Raw genomic sequence first — 25,401 nt, 5'->3', positions numbered from 1 at the left:
CTTCCTGTTAAAACCTGCTGGGGACAAGAGGTCAAGAGAATGGACCTACGGCCAGACAGAGGGAGTCTGCACCCGAGTCAGAACGGAGACCTCTGAGTAACAGTCTCATGGCCCTCAGAGAGTGAAGGGAGGTCGGAGCTGTCAGGGAATGTGTACAGGAAGGAGAACTGATGGCTTCTCAAGGAAAATGGCAGCTTCTTGCGTGAGGAGTAATGCCAGTAATGGACGTCTATAAAAAGTTTTGTTTCAGCGCCCCTCAAGTTTTGCAGGACAGAGTGCTGACACACGGGTGAGGGGTTCATGTTCAGTTGGTCTTTAATTCCTGGAAGAACTGGCCACATTCTCCCTGTGCACACCCAATGACCACAGTGACCCATCGCCATGTTGACCTCTGGCCTCCCGGCACACCCCCTCCCAGCACACCCCCTCCGGAGTGCAGGCCTGGCTGGAAGGGCTGTTTGGAGCAGCAGCAGTACCGAGTGTTAAAGAGAGTTGAAAACATGCAGGAGTTAGTGTGTGCCATCACTGATGCTTTCCAGGTAAACCCATCCCGTGGAGATGTCACCCGGCGCTGACATGTGTGTACTGGGTGGTCGTAGAAGCATTCCTGGGAGCTGCTGACCAGCAATGTCCTCAGCCAGGCAGACGGTGTATCTCCTGCTGTCGGAGGGGCTGGCAGGCCGTGGGAGGACTTTGAGGTGCTCCCAGAGCAAGCGTTCTCTGCAGGAGAGAGGACCCCAGGTGTGAGGCATCCGCACCTCCTTCCCAGAGCCACTGCCCCACCTATAGGAGGTCCTGCCTGTCTCAGTTGTCTCCTGACTCTTCCCCTGCCCTAGCCTCTTCCTTCGCCAGTAGGACTCGGGGCCCCCATGGGTCTTTCTAGAACACAGCATGTTCACTCTGATTCTGCAGGTTAGCTGAGTTTGCTGCAACCTGCAGTTGCAGGAACAGCCTGACTTCTCGGTTACAGTGTGGCTGCCCTAGGGGTGAACCACCCTAAAGCCAGGGAAGGGGGCAGAGCTGCCCATCCTCATGTTGCTTATGGACCAGAGAGAGGAGGAGGCATCTGGTGCAGTCTAGGCACAGTTGTTGCACTGCGGGGGCAAGTGCCCCAACCAGGAGGATGGAGGCCTCCCTGGAGGAGGTGCTGTCGTAGTAGCAGAAGGGCTCTTTCACGCCTTCCCCAGGGCTGTCCTGCCTTTGGACTCCCTCTTCACTCTGCTCCCAGCCTTCTTCCCCGCACCTTCATCTGTACCCTTACTTCTACCTGAAATGCCTTTTCCTTCCATCTGCCATTTGCATTTCGAAATTCTACCTGCTTCTCATTGAGGCAAGTCAGAAGGCCTTTCTTTTCTCCTTTTTTTTTTTAAAGATTTTATTTGTTTGACAAGAGAGATAGAGCGAGCACAGCCAGGGGGAGAGGGAGAAGCAGGCTCCCCGAGGAGCAGGGAACCTGATGTGGGGCCCAATTCCGGGACCCCGGGATCATGACCTGAGCCGAAGGCAGTCACCTGACCAACTGAGACACCCAGGTGCCCCTTTTCCTCCTTTTTTAAAACACGGAGTGCTTCATGACTTTGCCTGTCATCTCATGCAGGGGCCACACTGATCTTCTCTGTGCCACCCAGTTTCAGTACACGTACTGCCTAGGTGAGCACAAAAGGCCCTTTTTCTGCACAGATCCCCCAGTTCCCCGCCTCCAAGCAGGCATGTGGGCCCCTCACTCTCTGAGCCCCTGCCCCGCTTGATTTGTCTTTTGTTTGATCAGTGTCACTTCTGTCTCCAGCCAGCCTGCAGGGTCGATGTGCGTCCCGCTGGGTTTTGTCCAAGGGACCCGGCACAGTGTGTGTACAGTGAACTGCAGCTAAGTACACTGAACCGTATGTGACGGACACTAACATATTTGTGATACGATGCATGAATTCAAGATCGGTGCAGGGTGGCTAAGTCATGGAAACGTAGGAGCAGGGAAAGACTTGAGCGTTGAGAGCTGAGCAGACCGTCCTGCAGGAAGGCAGACTGGAGCTATTTCATGGCAGGGATGAGATGGCACATTCTTGAGTGGAAGAAGAGCTTGGTGACAGCACCAGATGCCAGCTGCAGAGAATGAGTACGGGGACAGTGGAAGGTGGCAGGGCTGCTCGGGGCTTAAACATGGCTCCAGAAGGTTGGCTTAAGAGAAGGAATCTGGGGGTGGGGGGCTGCTCACTTTGCGCCATGATTTGGTGCTGGCCTTACTTGGCCAGGGCACAGTGATGGTGATGTGAATTGCTCAGATCAGACCGTGAAAGGATGAGGGAAGAGGAGGAGGCTGGGTGACCAGTCCTTGGTCTGGGTTCTCACTGTTGGGTGCCACTCTGAAAAGAGGGCACAGTAAACGTTTGTATTCCCAAGCCAGCTGTGGTGTTACTGCTCTGCTCTCCCTGGCACAATTGTTTGATGAAATCTGCAGAAGCTTTATTACCCCAAATGCAGTGTTTTTCCAGGGAAATATATCTGGCTCTAAAGTATTCAAAGACGAAATATAGAAAAGACTTCCTCATGCTCGCTGGAAATGGAATTGAAATACACACAGCACCAAATGAATTTATCCCCACTTTTAAACTTCCTAGTTTACCAGCTACTTAAAAGGCAAATTCAAGTCCACAGAAGAGGCATGTGCTTTCCTCTAAGGGGAATATTTTAATCAGGCTCAAGACAGTTGATAGACATTTCTGTCTGGATCCCTTCTTTCTGCCCCATTAAACCAGAAATCGGTCTTTGCCAGTAGTGACCTAGTATATGTGTTCAAGGTAAGATAATTAACTGGAAGGGGGCCGTTTAGCAACATTGCTAAATCCTGTCATATTTAACACCAGCTTTGTATATGCAGCTCAGGTACACACATCTGAGGCTCTAGGTACCCTCCCGGGAGAGACAGACCGTACACGGAGCAGTAAATGACATGCTGAAAAGAGGTTGCGTGGTAGGACTGAGCCACCCTCCCCGGAGCCTATCTCTCTGCCATCCTGGGAGCCCGGGCCCTGGCCCGCTGGCCTCCAGTGCTCCCCAGCGGTAAAGCTCCCCGCCACCATTGTGGCGAATGGCTTAGTGGGCTGCGTCACCGGGCAGGAAATGTGGGAAAGCAATTAGCTTCCTGAGGGTCAGTAGTTGACCCTCTGTTTCCAAACACAGAATGTGCTCAGATAGAATCAGGAGAATTAATCAGACCCAACTACAGTGGTTGTAAGCAATATTTTGACAGGGGGTGGTTTGTTTTGAAGCCAGGCGTACTGGAAACGTTAAAGGATGAATGGGGGGTGGATAAAGCAACTATCAACTAAATCATTTCCTCTTGGGCTTGCTTTTAAATTTTTTCTGCCTTTTTCTTTTCCTTGTAGCTCATTGTCCCTTGAAGTCTCACTTCTTACAGCTCTTAAGACTATTCGTATTAAAACATATTTTTTGAGTGAAATAGAAAATGTCTGTATTTCCTGCCCAGACTTCCTTACTCCTGTCTGTATCGCCATGACTCCCTTGGTCCCCCGAGCCTACCTTTGACACCCTTGCTGCTGTAATTAGTGACCAAATTCCATCCATTCTCTCTTCAGAATGGCTCTTAAAATCCACAGCTCCCATCCTCATTCCAGCCCAAATCTGTTGGAATCCTGAAGAGTCAGAGGGGGAGGGAATGTCTGAGATGGTCAGGGCCCCCCACCCCATGAGCTGCATTGTCCGGAACCCTGTGTGTCTTCCCAGCAGATTTGGCCCCGCCCTCAGTCTCAGGCTCTGGCCACAACTATACCTGGGAGGCATCGCATCATCTGGAATCCTCTCTCCTCTCCACCGTGCTCCGGGGCTCCAGCCCATCAAGCCATCTGTCCCTTCTGCTCCCCTTTGAACCTGTCACACTCTGGCTCACTGGCTGCCCATTAGTTTGAAACTCTAACTTTTCAGGGTCGTCATCATTGGATTTCACTCCATTTTAGCAAGGCACACCCCTCCCTCCAGCCAGTCTCTCGCTGTCCTCACCCCGCGGTGCTCACTGCTGGGTCCACCTCTGCTCATACTGTTACCGCTGTGCGGATTGCCTCTTTTCCCTTCTGACTCTTCAGAACTTACCTTTGAGATCTCCCTCAGTCCTCCTGAGACCTGTCCTTGCCGCTCTGGACTGTGCTGCCCTCCCACTCTGGAATGCTTGTTCTCTGCCATCCGTGTGCATCTGAGTGCTTACCATAGGCCAAGTATGGTGCCGTGGCAGAGACCAGAGGGGCGCTAGGCAGGAACCTGGCCACGCAGCTTAGAGTCTAGCACAGGCATTAAAACATGCGTACAAATAATTTTAATGCAGGTTGCCTGGGTGGCTCAGTCCATTAAGCATCTGCCTTCAGCTCAGGTCATGATCCCAGGGTCCTGGGATTGAGATCCACATCCGGCTCCCTCCTCAGCAGGGAGTCTGCTTCTCCCTCTGCCTGCTGGTCCCCCTGCCCATGCTCTCTCTGCCTCTCTCTCTCAGTCTCTCTCTCTCTCTCTCTCAAATAAATAAATAAAATCTTTAAACACACACACACACATTTAAAAAAAACAACAACACAATTTTAATGCTGGGCGGGTATGTAACAAATATTATGGTTGTTAAAGATGTGGATACAATTGAACCTGTTTATGCTAGTCCAGAACTCAGATACTGAAGCCAGAGGATATGTTGCCATTAACTAGTTCTGTGACCTGGGGCAGTACTTGCCCTTGATGTGCTAGGCATCCTCATGGGTAAGGACAGAAGTAGGAAGAGCGCCCCCCCCCCCCCAGGGTTGCTGTCGGAATTACATGAGTTGACTCAGGATTACATGAGTGCTCAGGAGTGGCTTGCACGCGGCAAGCACCAGGGAAGTTTTAGCTCCTATCACCCCCACCTGCCATCATCCTTGTCCTCATAGTTCTCCCCGTCATCCTCTCTTGCGCTTGACTAAACATTTCAAGGACATAAATCACAAGGTCAGCATCTCACTGAGCGTGGGATGGCTGCTTGGTCAACATGGAATGGGACAGTAGGTCATCGGATTCCTGGTTCCCCAAGAGATTGTGCTTCAGGATCAGTAGGGCGAGTGGCCTCCCTCTCCCTAAACCTGGCCCAGCCCTGTTGCCAAGGGAATTGGCTGAGGATGGTTTTGTCAGGAGTCCCCAGGATGGATGGGGGAGTCACTAGGACTTATAGGACTCAGCATCCCAGCATCTAGTTTGGCTGTGATTTATTACAGCTAAAGGGTACAGAGCAAAATCAGCAAAGGGAAAAAATGTATGAGGCGAAGTCCAGAGGAAACCGGGCTCAAGCTTTCCAGAGTCCCCTGCCGGTGGGGTCACGCAGGACGCGCTTCATCGCTCCGGCAGTGAATCGTGACGACACGTGATAAATGCTGTCTACCAGGGAAGCTCATTAGTGACCCAGCACCCAAGCTTTTTCCTGGAGGCTGGTCACACGGGCACCCTCTGCTGAGCACGTCCCAAATTCCAGACTCTCCAAAGGAAAGCAGGTGCTCAGCATAAACCACATTGTCTGTACAAAACTGTGCAGCCGTGGTGAGCCGTGCTTGTGCCTTCGGGAACGGTAGGACTCCTGAAGTCCAAGTTACCAGATGCCAGCCAGGGGCCAGCCGGGCAAGGAGACCTTTCTAACAAGAGCGGTCTCAGGTCTGTGTTGAGTCCTTCGTGCACAACAGCTTAGACCAAAGCCACATGTTGGGCAAGCTTTTGACTAATTAGAACTTCATAGGAAAGAGAGAAATCTCATCCCCTTGAGCATATTTTAAGCACTTCATTAATATTTGGTGATAAAATAATAATAGGGAGAAGGAGATTTGAAGTTAAACTTTTGAGGGAAAAACCATTCAGAATTTGAAAGAGAATTTTGGCCTAAATTATTCTGTAATTTCTGAGCCCACAGAATTTCATCCAGTGCCCTGCGCTGCGTTTCCAGTTCCCAGCGGCTGCCGTGCACGGCAGAGCTGGGCATCCAGAGCACATCCTGAGCCATCCCTGCCCCAACCCCCCCATGCAGCCAGGATGGGAGACCCAGAGGAATCAGAGAGACCCGGGTGGCAGAGCTGCAGGCTGGCCTCTGGCCTGCGACTCCACCCCAAGCATTCCCTTCACACAAGAAACTGTAGCTCAAGGATAAGAAACTTCTCCCTGTCTTTCTCCTCTGCCCTGCTCCGTCCATGACCTGGACAGAATTCCCAGGACAGCTGTTAAGAGGAATTATGCAAGCTTAGATGTTAGTGTGCCTTGCCATTTTTATTCTGCATTTTAGAATTCCTGTTTCCCGTTATGTCTTGCTGCATTACCACCCACCTTGGAAATACCAAAGGGACGTGACTGACTAGCTTGATGTTACGTCCTCTCGCCGAGGAGGAAGCTCCTCTGTGCCAGACTGCTCAACCTGGATTGCATACTTTAAGTGCCAGCGATTTCCAGCCTTCTTCCCAGTGTTCAAGCACTCACGGCTGAGCTTCAACTCTGGACCCGGTTAACCTGCCTGGGTTAAAAAGCATTGACACCTTTAGCTTTTCCTGTAGAGGCTGAAACTGTTTCTCAGTTTCCTCCTCTGTACAGTAGGGATGATCACAGTCCCCACCTAGGTCCTAGGTAGTACCTCGCCGCAGGATAGCTCTGGGCTTAAGAGAGATGCCACAGGATAGCTCTGGGCTTAAGAGAGATGCCACAGGATAGTTCTGGGCTTAAGAGAGATGTCGTTTCTGTCGGTTCTAAAGTGCATACCCCGCCCCCTCACATACACACACTCCAGCATTTGTGAGATCAGAACACATCTTATACTCAGTGCCATGTCAGAGGTTAACGAGCAGCTTTTTCTTTCTCGGTGGTATGTTCAGGAATGGCACATCGTAGAATCGATAGCACCATAGATGAGATGAAATACTGTAGAAAGAAGTTGGTAGCACTTAACACAACGCCTCGCAGGAAACAAATGTTCAGCACTGTTTGTTATCATTGCCATTATCGATGTCCTTGTCATGTTCAAACAGGACACCCCTCCAGGAAGGAGATCAGCTATTGTTTTGTTTGTTTGTTTGTTTAGGTGTCTAATTTTTCAAACTCACAAGACAAAGATTCTTACCCTTGGCAGTCGAGCAAAGTGAGGCTCGGGAAGTCTGGGCAACTTCCCTTCTCACCCCCCTCCCCGCACCCCCAAGCTAGCCAGTGCAGATCCAGAGCCTGCAAGCTACAGCCCATTAGCCAGCTCTGGCCAGTTGCCTTTTTAATGTGATCTGTGAGCTCTGACTGGTTTTTACATTTTTTACTGGTTACCAAACAGCAGAAGAAGAGTAGTATTTTGTGATACATGGAAATTATGAGAAATGGAAGTTTCAGTGTCTGTTTAATAAAGTTTTATTGGAACACAGCCCTGCTCATCCATTTACAGTCTGTGGCAGCTTTTGCACTACCGTGGCAGCGGGGGGTGCTTCAGAAACCACATGGGCACACAACGCCTGAAATATTTGCCATTTGGCTTTTGAAGGGAAAATATGTCGACTCCCGGTGTATCTCTGCACTCTGATGTGTGTCCTTTAGAGGAAAGAGAGTTCCGTGCTCATCGTTTTATCTTCCATACTTGGTAGGCACTCAGTAAGTGCTTGCTAAATTGACTTTCTATAATCGGTCCTCAGTCTAAGACGTCAACCTCGAGTCTTGCTGGTTACCATGGCACCAGATAAACATCAAAATAAAATGTCCATAAGCTCAAGGAGAAGAAAACCAGTTACAGAGACTCTCCCAGGCACTTTTTCAAATGCTCATATTCGCCTTGTAGTATCTCTTAGAGAATAAATAAAATAAAGTGATTTCCTAAGAAGGAGGCCACATTCCAGGAGCAGCTGGGTGGATGAAAGAGTCTTGGGTAGGAGATGTTTTCAGAAAACTGAACACATATCAGCTTGTTGCTCGTCCACCCTCGGAAGGCCTACGGTACAGCTGCCTCAGGGCCAAGTGCAGACCCCGGGGTTCCAGCGGTCAGAAGACCCCTCAGCAGGTGTGTGGAGAAATGAATCCTCGATGTCCTGGCTTTGAAGGCCTTGTTGGTTTCAAGAGATCAATCAAATGATTGGAACTAAACCATGATCGATGTTGCCTACTCATTAAATGTTTACAACGGAGGCAAGCATCGGCACACTCAAGGTCATTGTGGGAACTTGCTCAACTTGGAGTTTGAGCCAGCCGTCGGGTCTGTGGGCCCACAGTCAGGTGATGAGTGCTGAGGTGAGTGAGAAGCTCCGCTACCTCTGACTGCAGAAGCTAGGTCGCATGGGGGGCATCCCGGGAGCTTCCTATGGCTGCAGCTGCAACATCTGGAACAGCTGGCTGATGCCTGGTTAGCTCCGCCAGTTACAGCCCTCCCTCCTCAACCACCTGGACACCGGTTTTCTCTGGAGCCCAGGTATCTTGGGAAAGAGTGCCATTCTTGACACCTGTGTGGAGAAAGCTTCCTACAAAGTCAGAACCAACAGCGAGAGCCACCTGCCTGTGGAAGTTTGTGGGAGGAATCCTCCCCTCCCAGCCCCCTGGGAAAACTTGAAGTTCTTCAAGGACCAATTCGAGATTCTTCAAGACTTGTTTTAGGCATTTATAATTGTTTTATTTTCCCTCAAGTCATTTCTCCCCCCGCCAAACCTAATTTAAAAAGACTTTATGCATTCCAAATGTAGCTAACCACCTTTAGTTTTAGGCAGAAAATCAATGGAAAAATAGGTTTAGAAGAAAAAAATTCCCCAACCAAGCTGTTTGTTTTTTTGTAGAAGCATGTGTTCTGTAAAGTGAGGTTCAGCACACTTTTGGCTTTTTAAGGGAAATCTGTAATCTGTCCTCTAACAGTCATCCTCACAAAATTGCATCTGTTTTCATATAACTTACCTCTTTTTCCTGAAAGAAAAGTGTGATGCACAGCAATATTAATGGTGGTTACAGTGTACTGAGTTTTTATTTTTATTTTTTCTCTTGAGTATGGAAGTATACCTATATGGTAGGGAAATTTTCACAGGAAAAGTGTTATGCTTAAGATACATTGAAAATCACTTCGGATATTGAAACAGTATTGTTTCAACACATACACATCTAAAGGCTGAAGCATTTCAGCTGTCTTTGTGTTAAAATGCTCATGTGGACTAGGCCAGGGCCTTTAAAGAAAGCACTTTGACTTGAGAACCCAAACAAATGTTTACACCATTCTTTCTTTTTTTTTTTTTTTTTAAGATTTTATTTCTTTATTCAACACAGAGAGAGATTACAAGTAGGCAAGCAGAGAGAGAGGGGGGAGCAGGCTGCCCGCTTTGCAGAGAGCCTGATGCAGGGCTTGATCCCAGAACCCAGAGATCACGACCTGAACCGAAGGCAGAGGCTTAACCCACTGAGCCACCCAGACACCCCCACCATTATTTCTAATAAGCAAGTTGCACATGAACTTTTGGAAAGCATTTGAGAGGTGGAGCTTGCCTCGAATATAGGGTTGGAAGAAAATGATAGGAAGTTGATGACTACAGTCCTTGCTTGTCGTAATTTTTGTTTGTCTTTTGTTTTTAATAAAGGACCTGAGGGGTGGGACACAGGATTCACCTGCTTTCATTAGTCCCCTTCTGCCTGGAGTGTCCCTCTGTGTCCTGTGAAGAAATGCTTGAAGGAGGCTGGAGGAGTGATCAGCTAAGCTCAATTTTTCATGGGAATATTAAGAAGGAAAAAAAAAGTATTTTCTTAAAAAAAAAAGTAAACCTCACACTTGAAGTGACAGTCAGAATTAGGTTAAAAATAGAGCCATCTCTGGGAAAGACCATAGAATTTTAATTAGCTCATCACTGAGCGGTTCTGACGTGTCAGCAGGTTGGTCCCAGAGGGGATGCCAGGACTTCTGCGCTGTATACACATTTTTTTTTTCAGTACGTTTAAATAAAAATAGGAAGTGATGTGTGACATCAGCGAGCTGCTGGGGAGCCCACCTAATGAACGGCATCCATCTCTGAAGGGGAATTGCTGCCCAGCCCCTCGCAGAACTTCCTCTTCTTCCCTTTGTTATTTCCACCGCTCCTGGCTCCTTTCCAGGTTCCTCTCCTTGTGCCCCTCCCCCCACGGCCCGTGATTCCTTCCTTCCCTTGGAATCCTTTTGCATCATTTATAGCCTCCGAGGGTTTGTTTTCATTTCCCTGAAATCTTACCGATTGAAGGGCCCATCTTTGACTTTTTTCGGCTTTTAATCGCTCTGACCCACTTTAGGTTGAAATTTGGCCAATTTGACAGAAACGAAAGCTCCTTTTAAAGCAGAGCTTTGGAGTCTTCTGAATCTTTTTTGGGTCAGAGACCCCTTTGAGAATTTGAAAACTACGGGCCCTTCCCCTGGAAAAGTGTGTATCTGACAGGCTCGCACACACGCACGCTCGCACGCATGCGCCCACCACGTTTCACATAAAAGTACAGAATATTCATGGTTATCCCTAAAACACATCTGTGGATCCCAGGACAAAAAGCACACAGCTCTGGTTGAGCACGAAGGCCAGGAAACGGGAGCCTGACTTGAGTCCAGATGCTGGGATCACGTGGGAGCGGCAGGGTGTGAAGGACCAGGGTGGGAAGCGTATTTCTGAGATGCTTGTGGTCGCGACTTCCCACCCCTACCCCCCATCGGCAGTCTCCTTGCCCTCGCTGGAACCCAGTGATGGGCTTTCCACATGATGAATACTGATGTTTTCCTCTCCTGGCTCGTCCTTTTGCTCTCCGTGACCCAGGTGGCACACAGTGCTGGCTGGAGTGGCCATGGGGGCGCAGGGCATGCTGTGCATGGGGAGTGAGATGACCACAGAGCTAGCCACAGGGGCTGCTGAGGCCTGGGCCTAGGCCTGCAAGAGGAAGGCCCTTGCAGGCCCGGCTCACTAATGCCTGGGATGAGGGCGCAAAGAAGTTGACACTTTCAATGACGACGGAAGGATAAGGCTTTGAAGAGCCACCTGACTGCACCTGCTAGGACCCTCCTCCTGCCTCGAAAGTTTGATTTCCAGATGGCCTAAGAAATGTGCTTTGACTTTCTGAAGCCTAGGAGACTGGAGCAGCTGTGACCACCAAGAAGCCCAGGAAAGCAGGAAGCCTCATGGAAGGGAGCATTTCCCTCGAGCTGCACGTGCACTTTCTCTGAAGGTTTGCTGACCGCGATGTCTTATCAGGAGCTCCTGGGGCCGTGTTTGTGTGTCATAAGGATCCTGCTCGTGTGCTCGCTGCTTAAGACTTGAGCATGTCCCCTGCCCTTTCCTTCTAGAGGAAATAGCGGGGGTGGTGGCTGCAACATTGACAAATCTCAGTGAGGTTTTTTTGAAGGAGAGGATGGGGTGGGACGCAGAGGCCACTTGCTTAATTAAGCAAGCTGTGCCTACCGTTGCTCTGAGGGCCACAGCGGCTCCTGCTGGGGTCAGCTCTGTGGTTTAGTACTCTCCTAAGACTGATATCTAGGGTGGGCGTTCTGCTCGGGGAGCAGGTCCGAATGAGTTCCGTGGACCTCAGCTCAACACTTGTCTTACGGTAACAGAAAAGAAGTTTTTTTAATGGACATATTCCAGAAAATCCGTCACAGACAGGTTCTATGGTGATAGGTTTGATCTGTATTCTTTAGTGCTGAATTCCATGCCAGAAATGCCATCAAACAGAGAATGTGCACTCTCCAGGGGCTGGTACTCCTGCCAGCCTCGTTCACCTCTGCGTCTGCAGAACCCAAACAGGGACGGGCACATGCGGTGGGGACGCCACAAATACTTGGTGACTGATGGGGCAGATCTCGAAGCCAGTGTTTCAGGAAGTCCTATCCTTTCTCCAAGCTTTGTACCAAGATAGGTGTGTGCTGTCTCCTCCCGTGTCTCCCCGACCCAGAAAACAGGATGGGGGACCAGTGCTTCACCACCTTGTGACACAGCGGAGACCTCTGCACCTTATTCTGTCGTTCCTTTCATTTCTCCTTGGCTCCCAGGGACTCAGAACAACTTTGCCCTCCCTCTGATCTGCTCTCTACTCCACAGCCAGAGTGACCTTTCTAAACCCCAAACCCATCACGTCCCAGACCCAGGCATGTCCTCACCCAGTGTGAGCAGGGTGCGTGGGATAGGCATGACCCCATCCCACCGTGCTTGACCAGCCCCAGTCCTGACTATTGTGTGTTTCTTGTTTAAAGAAGGGAATTGAGCATGAAAATATCTTAACCTAGGAGTCTGAGAACGTGGCTTCCGGTCCCAAAGTCAGGCCTTCCTTAGCTTTGTATTCTAGGCTGGCTTGCTGCTGATCCTCCGCATCTTAAAATACAAACTGAGAATTGTGCCTCCTCCACGTTACCCCGTGACGTGGGATCCGAGGTGCCTGCATGTGTGGAAAGGCTTTTCGGAACTAGAAAGCTCTGTGCGAGTGGCCTTGTCCAAACACTTGGCACTCATCTTCAAGTGGGATAATATTGCAGCTTTGTGTGCAGAGTGGCTGGTGGGCTGTTCTTCTCTGTATATGCCTTACCTTTGTCCCCTCCCAGAGGGACTGATGGAAGTGTCCCAGGAGAGCCGGACGTCAGTGTGGATGTCAGGCTGTGGGTGTCGGGCCATGCCATGGTCTGTGCTTCCTGGGCCTCAGGGCAGGCCGGGTAAAGTTGGCGCCCATCTGGGCCACTGCTTAGACCGGACTCCAATCTTTGGCCTAAAGTTGAAGCGTGTCCTCTGAGCATCGGTGGTGGCTAATGACTCACGGGGTTAGGCGGTAGCTGGCTCTGTCCCATGTTCCTGTGTGCTCTCAGAAATGTCACACCAGTGCCCCTGAGTGTGCCAGGATAAGAGGTGCAGGGGGCAGGGAGGTCATTGCTGAGGTGGAGCCTGAGCAGAGGCTGAGATGGGCTCCTCCTGCCACTGCCCCTAGAACAGCCAATGTTTTTCTCGCCGGGATGTGACTGTGGTTGGAACAAGGAGGGGCCAGGCTGGGTGCTAGGTTTTCATTTCAAAGTGCCCTTCTGCTGGGAGAGAGTAGGCAAGCCCCTCCATGCTGGGGGTGCCATGTCCTAGTCTAGCCATGGCCACGGGTCCCCACACTGGGCCTGGGGCTCACTGCATGCAGCAAGCAGCCTGTCTCATCCAGGTGAGCCCTGGACAGCCGGGCAATGAGCAGGGAACCAAGTCCCTGAGCCATGTTCCTACCTCCCCCTTCTCCCTCACCATCTTCCCTCCCAGCCTCTCCCCAGCCTGTGCCCCCAGAGACATCACTGCTCCCTGAGGCAGAAGACTGTGGGGTCCCAGGCAGGCTTTGTCTTATACGTCCTGTTTGGCTGGTGGCCTGGTCCCTGGGACAGAGCCCCACAGACCCCTGCTGGCCATCTACCCTGATGTTACAGGGCTGTCTGAGCTTCTCCCCTGCTGCTCTGCACAGAAAGAAAAAATTGGCCTACAGGAGAGGGGACTGCTTATGTTTTTTTGTTTGTTTTGAAACAATAGAAACCCAAGTTGCAGGAAAAATGCCACTGCTTAAGTGTGTCACACTTTTTTTTTAAACAAGGAAAAAGGGTCCTTAAGAAAAAAAAAAAAAAACTGAGGTCAAACTGTTAGATTTCAAACCGTGAAAATTGTAGTTGTCATTGTCCCATCTTAGAAGAACCACAGAAGTGAAGTTTCTCCTAATCTGGCCCAACTGTCACTCTTACTGTTCATAACAATGTGAACCTAAATAAATAGTCATTGAACAACTCCTTCCAAACTGGAAAGGAATGTGGCATTCTGGCCTCAATTTGTAACCACTGAATCCGGTCCTCATCTCTACATCTCCCACGCACTATACCCTGTTTCCTGCAATTGTCCTTTAAAGATGACCCCTTCCACTGCTGCTCTGGAGCAGAGATTAGCAAACTATGGCCCGCCATCTGTTTTTGTAAATAAAGTTTTATTGGAACACAGCCAAAAAAAAAAAAAAAAAGACACTTTCTGTCCTCAGCTGTATGTGGAGAGCCCGTTTCTGACCTCATCAGACGTTATGGGCGGTGGGCTGCACGACAGGCCCTGGAAGTAGCAGTCAGGGGCCCCTGTTAGACTCTCTTAGGGAGGGGAGGCCAGCCACCTCCTTTAGGCACAGGGATCAGGCTGCCTCGGCTGGCCACAGACCGCCGGAAGCCGTGGTGGGCACAGATCCCGCTAAGTGCTGCCAGCTCGGTGGGAAGTGGGGTGAACAGAATGCTAACAACAGAATAGGAAACTCTTCTCGGCTGAGTGCTGAGCCGTCAAGCGAGAATGCAGATCAAAACTCAGTTCCTCAGCCTCTGAGCATCCATCATTGAAAGGCTGCTAATTGGCTGAGCCTGTTTAATATTTCATTCACACCCGTAGAAACGGAGAGGCTGGCCCGTGCAGAGGCTGGTACAGAACTTTCCCCACCGCCCTGTTCCCCTTGCCCTCAAAAATCCTGATCTGGTGGTCCTCTCCCATCTACACTTAATTAGGATTTCCTGTCCTGGTAATGGGGTGCTGCACACTTCTGGGGCCCAGAGCTGGGCTGGCTGTTTTCCACTGTTCCATCTGAGCAGTGGAGAGACAGATCACATTCATGGATGACAGATTGGGAATCTCCCCCTGGTCCCAGAACTCGGGTCCTCTACGATCTTCTTTAAAAAGATGGATCTAGAGCTTTGGCTCGGGGGGCTGGCGGGGAGGGAGTCCTTAGTCCTAATCCCACAGAGCCTGGCTCGAGAGGCCCTCGGAGCACCCCAGCAGACCCTTGCCTGTTGAACAACTATTTGGGTCAAGGAAGGGTCTCCTTGGGTGTTTCAGTGCCCGATTACAATGTGTACTGATGTTATTTGAGTATACGTGTGTGTGCACATACTTACCTGATCGAAGTTTCCAGAGCCCATCATTTACTCGGCTGCACGTGAAACTCGGAGGAAGGTGAACCAAGTGTTCCCTCTGTGTTTCTGTGATCTCTGCGTGGCAGCACGAGGCAGTGCGATATTTGGATCTGGGGTGTTTTCTGACTCCGACTGTAGTTCCCCCAGGGTAGGAACTGTGTCTGTATGCTCTTAACTGTTAGCATGGGAATTGGCTCATATGTCACACTTCACTAGTGTTTACAGCATTAGCGAATTATAATCTACTGAGATGACTTTGTGTTTCTTAGTGCCCCAATAATGAGCGCGATTCAACAGAAAGGATACTGGGAAAGAAAGCTGTTGGGGGTTTTTCTTGGATCACGTGGGGCATGCTGTTGTCAAGCCTGTGCTTTGTAGAGACGGTGTGCCTGGCCCTTTCAGAGGAGAGTGAGGGATTGGTGGGTGTGGCGAGATCTGTCCAGTTCCTTGCCTTTCATGAAACTGGGGAGAAAAGTATAAATCTGGAGACCCAAACCCCAAAATTTGGGAGATGGAACTAGGATCCCCACTCCCTCTCGGGACCATGGCCTGTGTGACTTCTCCCAGCGGCTAACTTTGGACCCCTCCATCACCGTGACGGGCTGGTCCTTACCTGGCCATGATGACGAGTGACCCAAGGCACTCAAAGTTATGACAGAGAAGGACAGGATGGGGGACAAAGCATCCACTGGCCAGATTTAATTCATCCTACTTTTTTTTTTTATTTAAGATTTTATTTATTTATTTGACACAGAGAGAGAGAGATCACAAGTAGGCAGAGAGGCAGGCAGAGAGAGAGGGGGAAGCAGGCTCCCTGCCGAGCAGAGAGACCAATGCGGGGCTCGATCCCAGGACCCTGGGATCATGACCGGAGCTGAAGGCAGAGGCTTTAACCCACTGAGCCACCCAGGCGCCCCTATCCTACTTTTTTAAAAAGATGAAAAATGATGTTGGAACCATCTTGAAACTTCTTAAAAAGGAAGGGCTTGGAGGACCCAGCATCCTCCCTCGTAAAGTGCCATTTGGTTGTGGATGGTTGTTGTTATTTTGGTAAGAAGGCGATACAGAGGGTATGTTTTATGAGATGTAGTTACGGGACTTTTTTGGGGGAAGGAAGCCCTGATCTGAATCCCAGCTGATTCAGGTCCCAAGTCGTTCAAGTCATTTAACTTGGGGGCACGCATAAAATGCATAGAAATAGAAAATACGTGAACTATGGAAGTATAAAACATAGGGTGCTCTCTGCAGCTTGGACGTGGGGTCCCCGCAGCCTCACACTCCTCTGCTCTTGCATGTTCCCTGCGCTCCCCTTACTGACCCACTGTACTCCTCCCAGCTCAGAGCACCCCTCCTTCCCCTTCTGGGGAAGCCTCCTTCAGCTCCCCCTCCTCCGCCTGCTCTTGGCCCAGGCAGGACGCCCCCATCACCAGTGGTGTCTCTGGGAGCACCCCCAACTCTGGTCTGACCCCATCTTGGAGGACTCAGCTCCTGGTCCTCTTTGTTTCCCAAGTACCTGGGACAGCATCTGAGGCTTGGGTGAGCCACGAAGCAGGGTTATGGGAAGCGATGTGTGGAATGAGATCGTCAGGGGGGACCTTAGAAGGCGAAAAGGCCTTGAAGCAACCTCCCCTATGACCGAGCTGGTGCCCCAAAGCTGACCCTTCAAATGTAATTCTCTATTTTGAAGCCACATGGGACAGAGAACAGACTACTGAGATCGGGAACACAGCGAGCTCTGTGAAACACTCCCACCTCTTGGAGATTGAGTTTATCTGATTGTCCTAATGGCAAAGAGGGGCCAATACGAGGATCCTTGTGTGGGTAGGGTTGGAGGCTGGGGTGGGCACAGACCCCAGGGGTCAGAGTTTCCAAGAGCAGATTCACCTACTTTACGTTTTCTGGGGGCTTTTGTTTGTTTGCTTGGAGGAGGAGTTTCTTTATTATGGTAAAATACACAGAACATAAAATTTACCATTTTGACCATTTTAAGGTGGACTGTTCAGTGACATTAAGTACTTTGCATTGTTGGACTACCATCCATCTCCAGAACTTCTCCATCTCTCAAAACTGAAATTCTGCACCCATTAAACACAAACTCCTCATTCTCCCACCTGCCCCTGGCAGCCACCCTCGTAGTCTCCGTCTCTATGGTTCTGACGACTCTAGGGGACCTCATGACAATGGGATCATACAGTATTAATCCTTTCGTGACTGGCTTATTTCACCAAGTGTAACGTCCTCAGGGTCTGTCCGTGTCATGGCCTGTGTCAGAAGTTCCTTCCTTTTTAAGAGAGAACACTCCTCTGTTACAGGTTAGGTACCCCATTTTGTCTACCCATTCATTAGCCGGGGGCCACTTGGGTTGTCCCCACTTTTGGCGACTATGAATGATGCTGCTGTGAACCCGAGTGTACAAGTATGCTTTGAGTCCCTGCTTCCGTTATTTGGGGTCTATATCCAGGTATGTGTGGACTTGCTGGGGCTAACAGCTGTGAGCTTCCATCTCCTAGTGGTTTGGATTTGCATTTCCCTAATGGTCAGTGAGATGGAGCTCCTTTCCCTGGGCTTCTTGACGGTCTGTATATCCTCTTTGTTTTCCATTTTGTTCTAAACTTGAGATGCTTATCCACATGGGGTTCACGTGTGTGACCTGAGAGGAACTGCTGGATGACAGAACCAAATGCTCCCACGGGGCCAGCCGGGCTCACAGGGTCTGCTGCCCACCCAAGGGTGGCGGATGCTCCTAGAGATGCTGCTGCTGGCCCTGCCCCAGAGGGACGGGTTCGGGGAGCCCTCCTCCCTTCCCAGGCACCCATCCTGTTCTCAGTCGCCAGGACCTGTCCTGTCTGTGGCACCGAAGTCATCCGGAGTGTTCCTTTGTGCAGTTGTCTAACTGGGGCTTCTTGTCCCGTCCTGCTGAGTGAGTGGGGTGTGCCAGGGTGCGGAGGAGGGGGCAGCAAACCTGACCTGAAAACACCGCAGGTGCTGGAGGCCCAGCCCAGAGGAGCTGGGAGGACAGAAGGCAGGGGAGGCCGGAGCTTCCCTGCAGAACTGGCAACATCTCCCAGCACCTTCGTGGCCTCACAAAGGCAGGTCCCTGCCGGCTGCTTGTACATGGGGGCTGTGGCTCCCACGGCTCCTGTCGTTGGATGACAGAATCCTCCCTGGGGACTTTGTGATGCTGATCACCAAACCCGTGCCCTAGGCTTCTTCTGTGCCATCCCCCTTTCCAGGAGTTGTCTCTCACTCCATCTGTCTCAGCTCCCTCTCCTCCCCACCCCCCACACCCACCAGGCAGGACAACCCTATTGACATTCTCCCTCAGGGTCAAAGCCAAATGCTGACCCCTCTGCGGAAGTCTCCCCAGGGTTCACCTCCACAGCGGAGGCCTCACACCTGCCTGTGCTTCCACTCGGGAGCCTGTGTCTCCCCCATCAGACTGCCAGCCCCGGGGGCTGGGAAGTCATCCTTGCTCCATAAGTGCATAGCGACGCATCTATTATGTACCACCGGCATTCTGTTTTCCCTTATTCACCCATCTTCAGTGTTTTCTCTGGGTCTGGAGCTGGGCACGGGAGCTAGGCTCAAGGAGATTTCAATTTGGTTAAAAAAAGGAAAGAAAGATTGTAAATTTTTATTTATGACATGCTTTTTGCTATTTAGAAAGGCATTAACAACACAGTGTACAGAGTTTTTTAAAGAGTTGAGACGTATGGCTAGTGCCGTGTGTAAAAAGCAAAGGAAAACATACCTACTGTGTGCTTGAAGTCACTTCCTCATGCCGATTTATAGGCGAGTGATCAGTACACCATCGCTGGACCGCGCGTGTTTACATAGGAAGGCTGTTTGGGTAATTATTAGCAAAGACTGTACCCAGGCTGTGGCCCGTCCTCCCAGCTGGTTGTTTGCTCTGGGGGTTTTACAGTGCATTTGACCTTTGCTTAAGGTAAGGGAGGGTTTGTTTGACCAAAACAGTGATAAGTATTCCCATGGCATTTCAGCACCACTGAATCTTTGAGACCCGGAATGTGATGTGGGCGCTGCTCAGAATGTGAGATTTTCCTGCAGGGCCCGCCTTGTTTCACGTTTCTTGTTCGGTTGTGGGTTTCCCTTCCAGGCTGCAGGGCTGGATTGTATCTTTTGTCCATGTGGTCTGGGCGGCCACGGCCTCTGGGACTTGCCCCAGGGGTTGGGATCCAGAAATCTGTGCCTCTCTTGGAGGTACCACTTGGCATCACGGTGCCCATGAACTGACCTTCTGAGGAGGCCGATTCCTATGTTAGAAATGGGGTAATACTTCATATCCCTATTTATAGGAGCTGGTGAGGGCCTATGAGATAACACCTCTGAAGCTGCTTTGAAGGGCTTGGACGTAACTGGACACCTTATTATGGGAGGCTGTTGGTCTCCAAAGCCAGGGGGGCAAGCCAGCCAGTCCTTATGCTGCGCTGAGAGGAGGGAGACGGCACCGTTACAGCAAAGCTCCTGGCTTGGGAAGAGAGGTTGCACACTCACGGGGGCCTGGCCTGCAGGCCCCGTTCTAAAATAAACTTGCCTATATCTGGAGCTAAAAGTTGGCCGGGAGAAATGGGAGAAGCCCAGGGGAAGGTAGCGTGGCGTGGCTAACTGTAGGGTCAGCTGTATTTTCAGAAGCAGATGAGGAAGTGAGGGGGGCCACCAGGATCACACCCCTGAGGCTTCCCCTTCCTGAGAAGGCTGGGGGTGCGACCCCGGAGCCTTGCTGGCCATTAGGTTGTTTTATGAGCCGGTTCCCTCGGCTGTGTAGTTGCTCGAGTGTCCTTCCGAGCAGTTCCTGTAGCCAATGGCCCACATCCCAGTGGCTGGCAGGCTTCGGGAAGGCACTCAGGAGAAGCACCTGCACCTTGATTTCTTTTATTAGGATTAACTATGAATCAATTCAAATGTCAGGTCTCTGTGGACCTACTACCCAGACCCAGAAACAGAGCCTTATCAGTACAGTATGATCCTCACCCCACGACTTCCTCCTCCCCACTGTTTCCAGAAGTTTTGCATTGCTGTTCCTCCTCCCTGTGAGTTTCCACTGGTTTTACTACATCTCTGCTTCTCCCTCAGCAGCATCTAAAACGCCGTCTGGTGCTGTTTTGTCCTTTAAAAAAAAACTCAGAATAAGGGCTGTTGCACTGTCTTTGTTCTTCTGAACTTCCTTTTTCTTTCTTTCTCTCTTAAAGCTCGGCTTCATGTTTGGGAGGCTCCTACACGTTGACAGGGATAGAAGGAATGAGCTGGTGTGATGTCAGTTTTGAGAGTTAGGGTGGACTCAGGATTGAACGTGGCCTCAGGCCTTAGCAGAGGAGCGCAGTGGGTGAGCCAGGACATAACGTGGCTCTGTTCCGTCAGGGCTAAAATGAAAGCTTGCAAGTTTGTCTTCCTCCTGTTTTTTATTCTAAATTCAAAGGCTTCTACCGTGCATAATAAGTTCATCTCTTGCCTCTGATGCTCTCACTTCACATTTTCAGTTTGGCGATAAGGAAATTGATGGTGTTGGGTCCTCTCTCTGTTCATGTTCTTTTACAATGTAGAGAGGAAGAGATTCTAGTCAGTATTGGGGAGTGAGATTATTTTTTTGATTGGCGAGGGCAGTTACCACAAAGGAAGAAGACCATTTCCAAGCTGCTGGAGGACAAGAACCCGAAGATAAGGATTTAAATACTAACAGGTTGTATGGGCCCAGAGGCATTGTTTTTATTTAGGTTTTTTTTGTTTTTGTTTTTTTCACTTTCACTTTATGAGCTCAGTAATGGATGCCTCAGTATTTTTCCTGTTTTCTATTTAGAAAACAAACAAACAAAACATGTGGCACAAAGGCATGCAAATGCTTCATGCTTTTGGGGGCCAAGTCAGTGCTCTAACCCTTCTGGCCCTCCGATCATTACTTTTTCTATTACGCCATCTTGTCTACCCACGAACTGACAAAGCCACCACCTTAATTGACAAGTATGAATTAAAGAGGATGACATTGAATTATGTGCTTCAGCAGTCAATTACGTGGTAACTTGGCTCAGCATAGTACCTTCCCCACTGTAGACATTCACTAATTATTTGATTGATTAGTAGGAAATTAGAGGTAGTGTGAATAATTGAAATTATCAAAAGCCCTCCAACTCCTCGTTTTCCCCCCTGGACTCTGAATGGGCATCTTCTAAAACGCAGAGACCGTGTTTCAGTTTATGCGTCAGTTTATCCGCTGACAGATGGTACATCCACCATTTATTGAGTGCCTGCTGGATGCTGGGGCTCTAAAGGTGAAAAGACATTGTCCGGCCACTGAAGCACAGAATCTCTGGCATGACTGTGACACTGACCACTGTACGGTGTTTGCTGTGATCAAGGCACATAGATGCTGAGGAGACGTGGGAGGAGGAGAATCTCAAACTTCCTGAGATTTTCTTTCCTCACCTAATTCGCCTTCAGGTAAAGTGCTGTGGAACCAGAGGCAGGAGAAGGGAGCCTGTCTGAGTGCCCTTATTTCCTAGCTTCTTGGCAAATGCACATTTCCTATTGAATTCATCACCGAGTCCTCCCGAAAGGAGTGTTTTGCCTGAAGGGAGAAAGGATCGGTTCCATTCTGTCCCGATAAGCAGCCTGTGAGTTTCTGGTTTGGTAGAATCCCCGACCCTTTCACTGGGCTCTTGTCTTGGACTTGCCAGCTCTCTGAGGAATAAATACGTGTGATTGTCATTCAAGTTCCCACAAGCCATTCAAGTCCGCCAAGGAGTTTTTACCTTATCAGGAAGATGGTTTCACTACTCGTCACTTCAGGGACCACATTTGAGAATTCAGTCAACCTGCCCAAGGAATGGTGGGGTTTTTCCCCCGACTCTCTTCCTAGAAAAAGCAAAACAGCCCACCCACAGGAAATCTGGAAAAATCCCTGGCTAGGATTTGGAAAGAAACCCTGCGTGAGCTTGTTCAATGCCGTTATGTTCAAGGCTGGAGCTGGGGTCCTGGGAAACGTTCACCAGCGGGGGAGAGAGGTCCTCCCCTACTAAGAAAGGGGGTGCCAGGGCTCCCTGAGTCAGGGCCTTGGGGACAGCAATGCTGGAAGCAGGACTCACATGAGCACGTTGTGGTAGCAGTGGGAGGAACAGAATGAACTTGTCAGAGCTTCCATGAGAATAAGAGGGCGCCATCCCCCAAACTCTCACCCCACCCCACCTGGGAGAGAAACACTTGACCCATTTGGTGATTTGGTGACCGAAATCCCAGTAGTTCTAGGGGCCCCTGGGTTGTTCAGTCAGTTAAGCGTCGGACTCTTGACTTCACCTCAGGTCATGATCTTGGGGTTGTGAGATCGAGCCCAGCATTCGGCTCCACACTGGGCGTGGAGCCTTACTGGATTCTCTCTCCTTCTCCCTCTGCCCCTCCCCCACAAAAAATCCCAGTAGTTCTAGTCTTTATGTTTTCAGTTGAACTTTTTTCCTGATGGCTATATGATTTTTTTTTTTTTGAAGGGTAACATACACCTCTGTCAGAGCAGTGGGATGTTTGATAGCCCAGAGTCTCCGTGTTCCTGGTTGGGTATGATCCAGGCCACCCGGCCACACGACCTGAGAGATTCTGGGATTTGGGGGAGACGTGGGCAGTTGTTTAAAGTAGAATAGCCACAGAGAAGGGTGAATTTGGCAACTGGGAGAGTGTGGGGACAGAGGCACCTCTTAACTGGCATTCTGGCTGTGGTGTGGGGAATCTGACAGACGGAGCTTCTCCTTTTTTGTCCATTTATTGGAGAAGCAGGTTTCAGTCCGGGCAGCAAGGTAAAGCCCCCAAGCATGTGTGTTTTGCAGGCGTCTGCCATCTCTTCCAAAAGATAAGGGTTATTCTTTTGGACACTAGCAGTTCTTATATGTAATTTTAGATTAAGCAGGGTGTTGGCAAGTCTTCACTTCACTTGATGTGTGGTGGGACAGTCAATATTTGTACAGTGATTATATTTACTCACCGCCTTCACTTTTAAGTAAGACTTTTCGCCCTGTTCCTCAGAAACAACATTCTGCTGAAACAAAGCCAGTCATCGGGGGGTTGGTTCTGTCAGCAGCCTGAAGGTCAGGTAGGCTATCTGTCCTTCTCCCAGATGTTTGCCGGCCTCTCAACTTGTGTGCACGGCAGGTCCAGGTGTGTTTCCAAACTCTTGTGCAAGCCTGAGGTTTTGCTACATGCTTTCCCTTCCCAGCAAAAATTCCTCACTCAAAATGAATGACAGAATTGTAATCTTAAAAAAAAAAAAAATACTGGTAAACAGCACCCCTGGTTCTTAGAACTCAAAGAAACTTGCTGCTGAGACAGTTGGCGATTTTCACACAATGTGAGAATATGGTTTCAGGGTCCAAGCAATTCCATTTTCCATGATTGAGGTGAGTCCCAGTAGAGGTTTCTGATTTACAGATGGGAAAATGATACCAAGGTAGAGACACAAAGAGCTGGGCCTGTAGAAATGAAACCCTTGCAGTGGGCTTTCTTTCCCTTTTGTTATAAACCCTTATCAGACTAGAAGCTTGGCATGCTCACTGCCTCTTACCACTGGTGTGTGTGTGTGTGTGTGTGTGTGTGTGTGTGTGCGCGCGCGCATGTGTGTGTGTGTCTTGGGTGCATGTGTGTATGTGTGCGTGTATGTGTGTGTATGCGTCCCCTATCAGAGTAGAAAGAGGCACTTGCACTTTCCTTTCACACCTTCCATTGTCTGTGGCCCCCAAAGGCGGGGTTTGCTCTCTGTCTTTGTCACCCACCTTCCAGCAGAGAGGGGGGTGGGGAAAGCTTTTGTCTCAGCTGTCATCTCACACGTCCTCCTCAGAGGTGGAGGAGCCACCGTGCCAGTTGGGCTTTAGGCGATCATCAGCCCTGAGCATTCCTTCCTGCTCTCCTGTTTGCTGTGGCCACAGGGGAAGTAGGGCTGCCTCCTGGGGTGGTGGTGGGGGGTATGGGGTGGTCCTACCATCTGCTGAGAGCAGGGCAGTCCTCACCATTGTTTTCCTTAGTCCTGCCCACGTGGGGGTATGCATATCTGATGAGAGTCTGTGAAAGCCTTGGTCTCCTGCCTCTGCCCACAAGGAAGCACCAAGGCTCTTTGGCTACCATTTTGGTACCAAACAGCAGAATGATGACCTCCATGAGGCCAGCTGCTATGGGGCCACGGGGGGTGGGGGCGGCCGAGCAAGCGGAGTTGGGAAGATGTGTGAGTTTTCAAAGTGGCCAATGGCACATTCCTGGGCTGAAGCTGGGACAGGCAAAGACGAGGGGTTTCTGGAGCTGCTGGGGTTGGGTGGGAACGGAGGTGGGGGAAGAAAGGGCCATTTATTCAGCCGCAGCGACTGCTCATTAGTTCCAACTGTACACAATTGGCGAACGCTCCACATTGGCCTGGCCCCCTCAGGCACAACCCTGGGTCGGGTAGTCCACTGCCCACCTCGGCCATCCCACCCCCATAAAATCTTGACATTTGTCTTTCTGCCAGCTTGAGTGATAACATCAGATTACTTTTTCCCTTACCTCTTCCTTCTCCCCCCTTTTTTCTGCCCCAAGAGGCTAAACCCCCGGCACTTTTCACAGTACTCTGATTACACGGGACAAAGAACGCTGGGCTGTGATGCTAACAGGGAGATTTCTTTTCTGGGCAGTGGGAGCCTCACAAAAGCCCCGGCTTAAGCTGCGGGGGCCTCCCCAGCTCTCACTTTCTTTCCTGTAATTCTATACAAATGGCATTAGCCTTTTACGAGGCCTTTGTTTGCAGCCACTCTGAGGGTCCTTTTCAGCTGACATTGGTTTCTTGAATTTTAAGTGAAATTTGTTCTGACCCGCCTGGTGTGACTTCTTGTGGAGGAAATGCAGGCTTGGGATTGTAAATTACTAAATGCAAAAGGAACAGCTTTTTAAAAATCTTTCTCTTCCAGCACAATTAAATGCCTCTGTAAGAAAGGAGCATTAAAAATTAAAATGCCCTTTGACGAAGCTAGTTCATTGCCCTCTGTGGGAGCACAGGAGTGAGAAGGCCCGTCTCCTCCATGCCCTGAGAAATTCTGTTTGTGTTCTTTCTTCCCGAGGAAGGTAGCCCAGCCTCCTCAAGGGCTCTGTTCTCATAACAAAAATCATGATTTGCTTTCTTTAAGTGATATTGCTGATTCCTCTGCTACAAACTGAAGTAAAGCTATAACATCCTAGCTCTGGCGACCAATTTGACAAATTAATCAGATAATCCCATGTATACCTATCTGAGCCTTAGAACACGCACCAGCACACTTGTTCTGTGAAGGGTCAGGAACTCAGCATTGTAGGCCACATGGGCCTTACAGGCTGTGTCACAGCCACTCAGCACCGACATTCTGGTGTGAAAGCAGCCACAGACAGTCTGGAAGTGAATGAGCGTGGCTGCGTTCCAGCCAAACGTTGTTGGCAGACGCTAAAATGTGAATTTCACATAAATTTCACACAAGAAATATTATTCTTCTTTTGGTTGTTTTGAACCATTTAAAAATGCAAAAAAACCATTC

The 25,401-nt window shown here is 50.0% G+C and overlaps 1 protein-coding gene and 1 non-coding gene across 3 annotated transcripts in view; one reads left to right on the top strand and one right to left on the bottom strand.

Moving 5' to 3' along the window:
• Positions 1-25,401, top strand: part of SLC22A23 (solute carrier family 22 member 23) — a 167,158-nt gene that overhangs the window by 69,664 nt on the left and 72,093 nt on the right. The gene's annotated exons all lie outside the window — the stretch shown is intronic.
• On the bottom strand, positions 1,554-1,658 carry LOC116870113. Its single transcript, XR_004383186.1, has one exon. It is a non-coding gene; the product is annotated as a U6 spliceosomal RNA (small nuclear RNA).

The sequence above is a fragment of the Lontra canadensis genome, unplaced genomic scaffold (assembly GCF_010015895.1).
Source record: "Lontra canadensis isolate GAN:19392208 unplaced genomic scaffold, GSC_riverotter_1.0 scaffold21, whole genome shotgun sequence".
NCBI lineage: Eukaryota > Metazoa > Chordata > Mammalia > Carnivora > Mustelidae > Lontra > Lontra canadensis.
The sequence above is the reverse complement of the archived record's forward strand: the minus strand, read 5'-3'. Positions and strand labels throughout refer to the sequence as shown.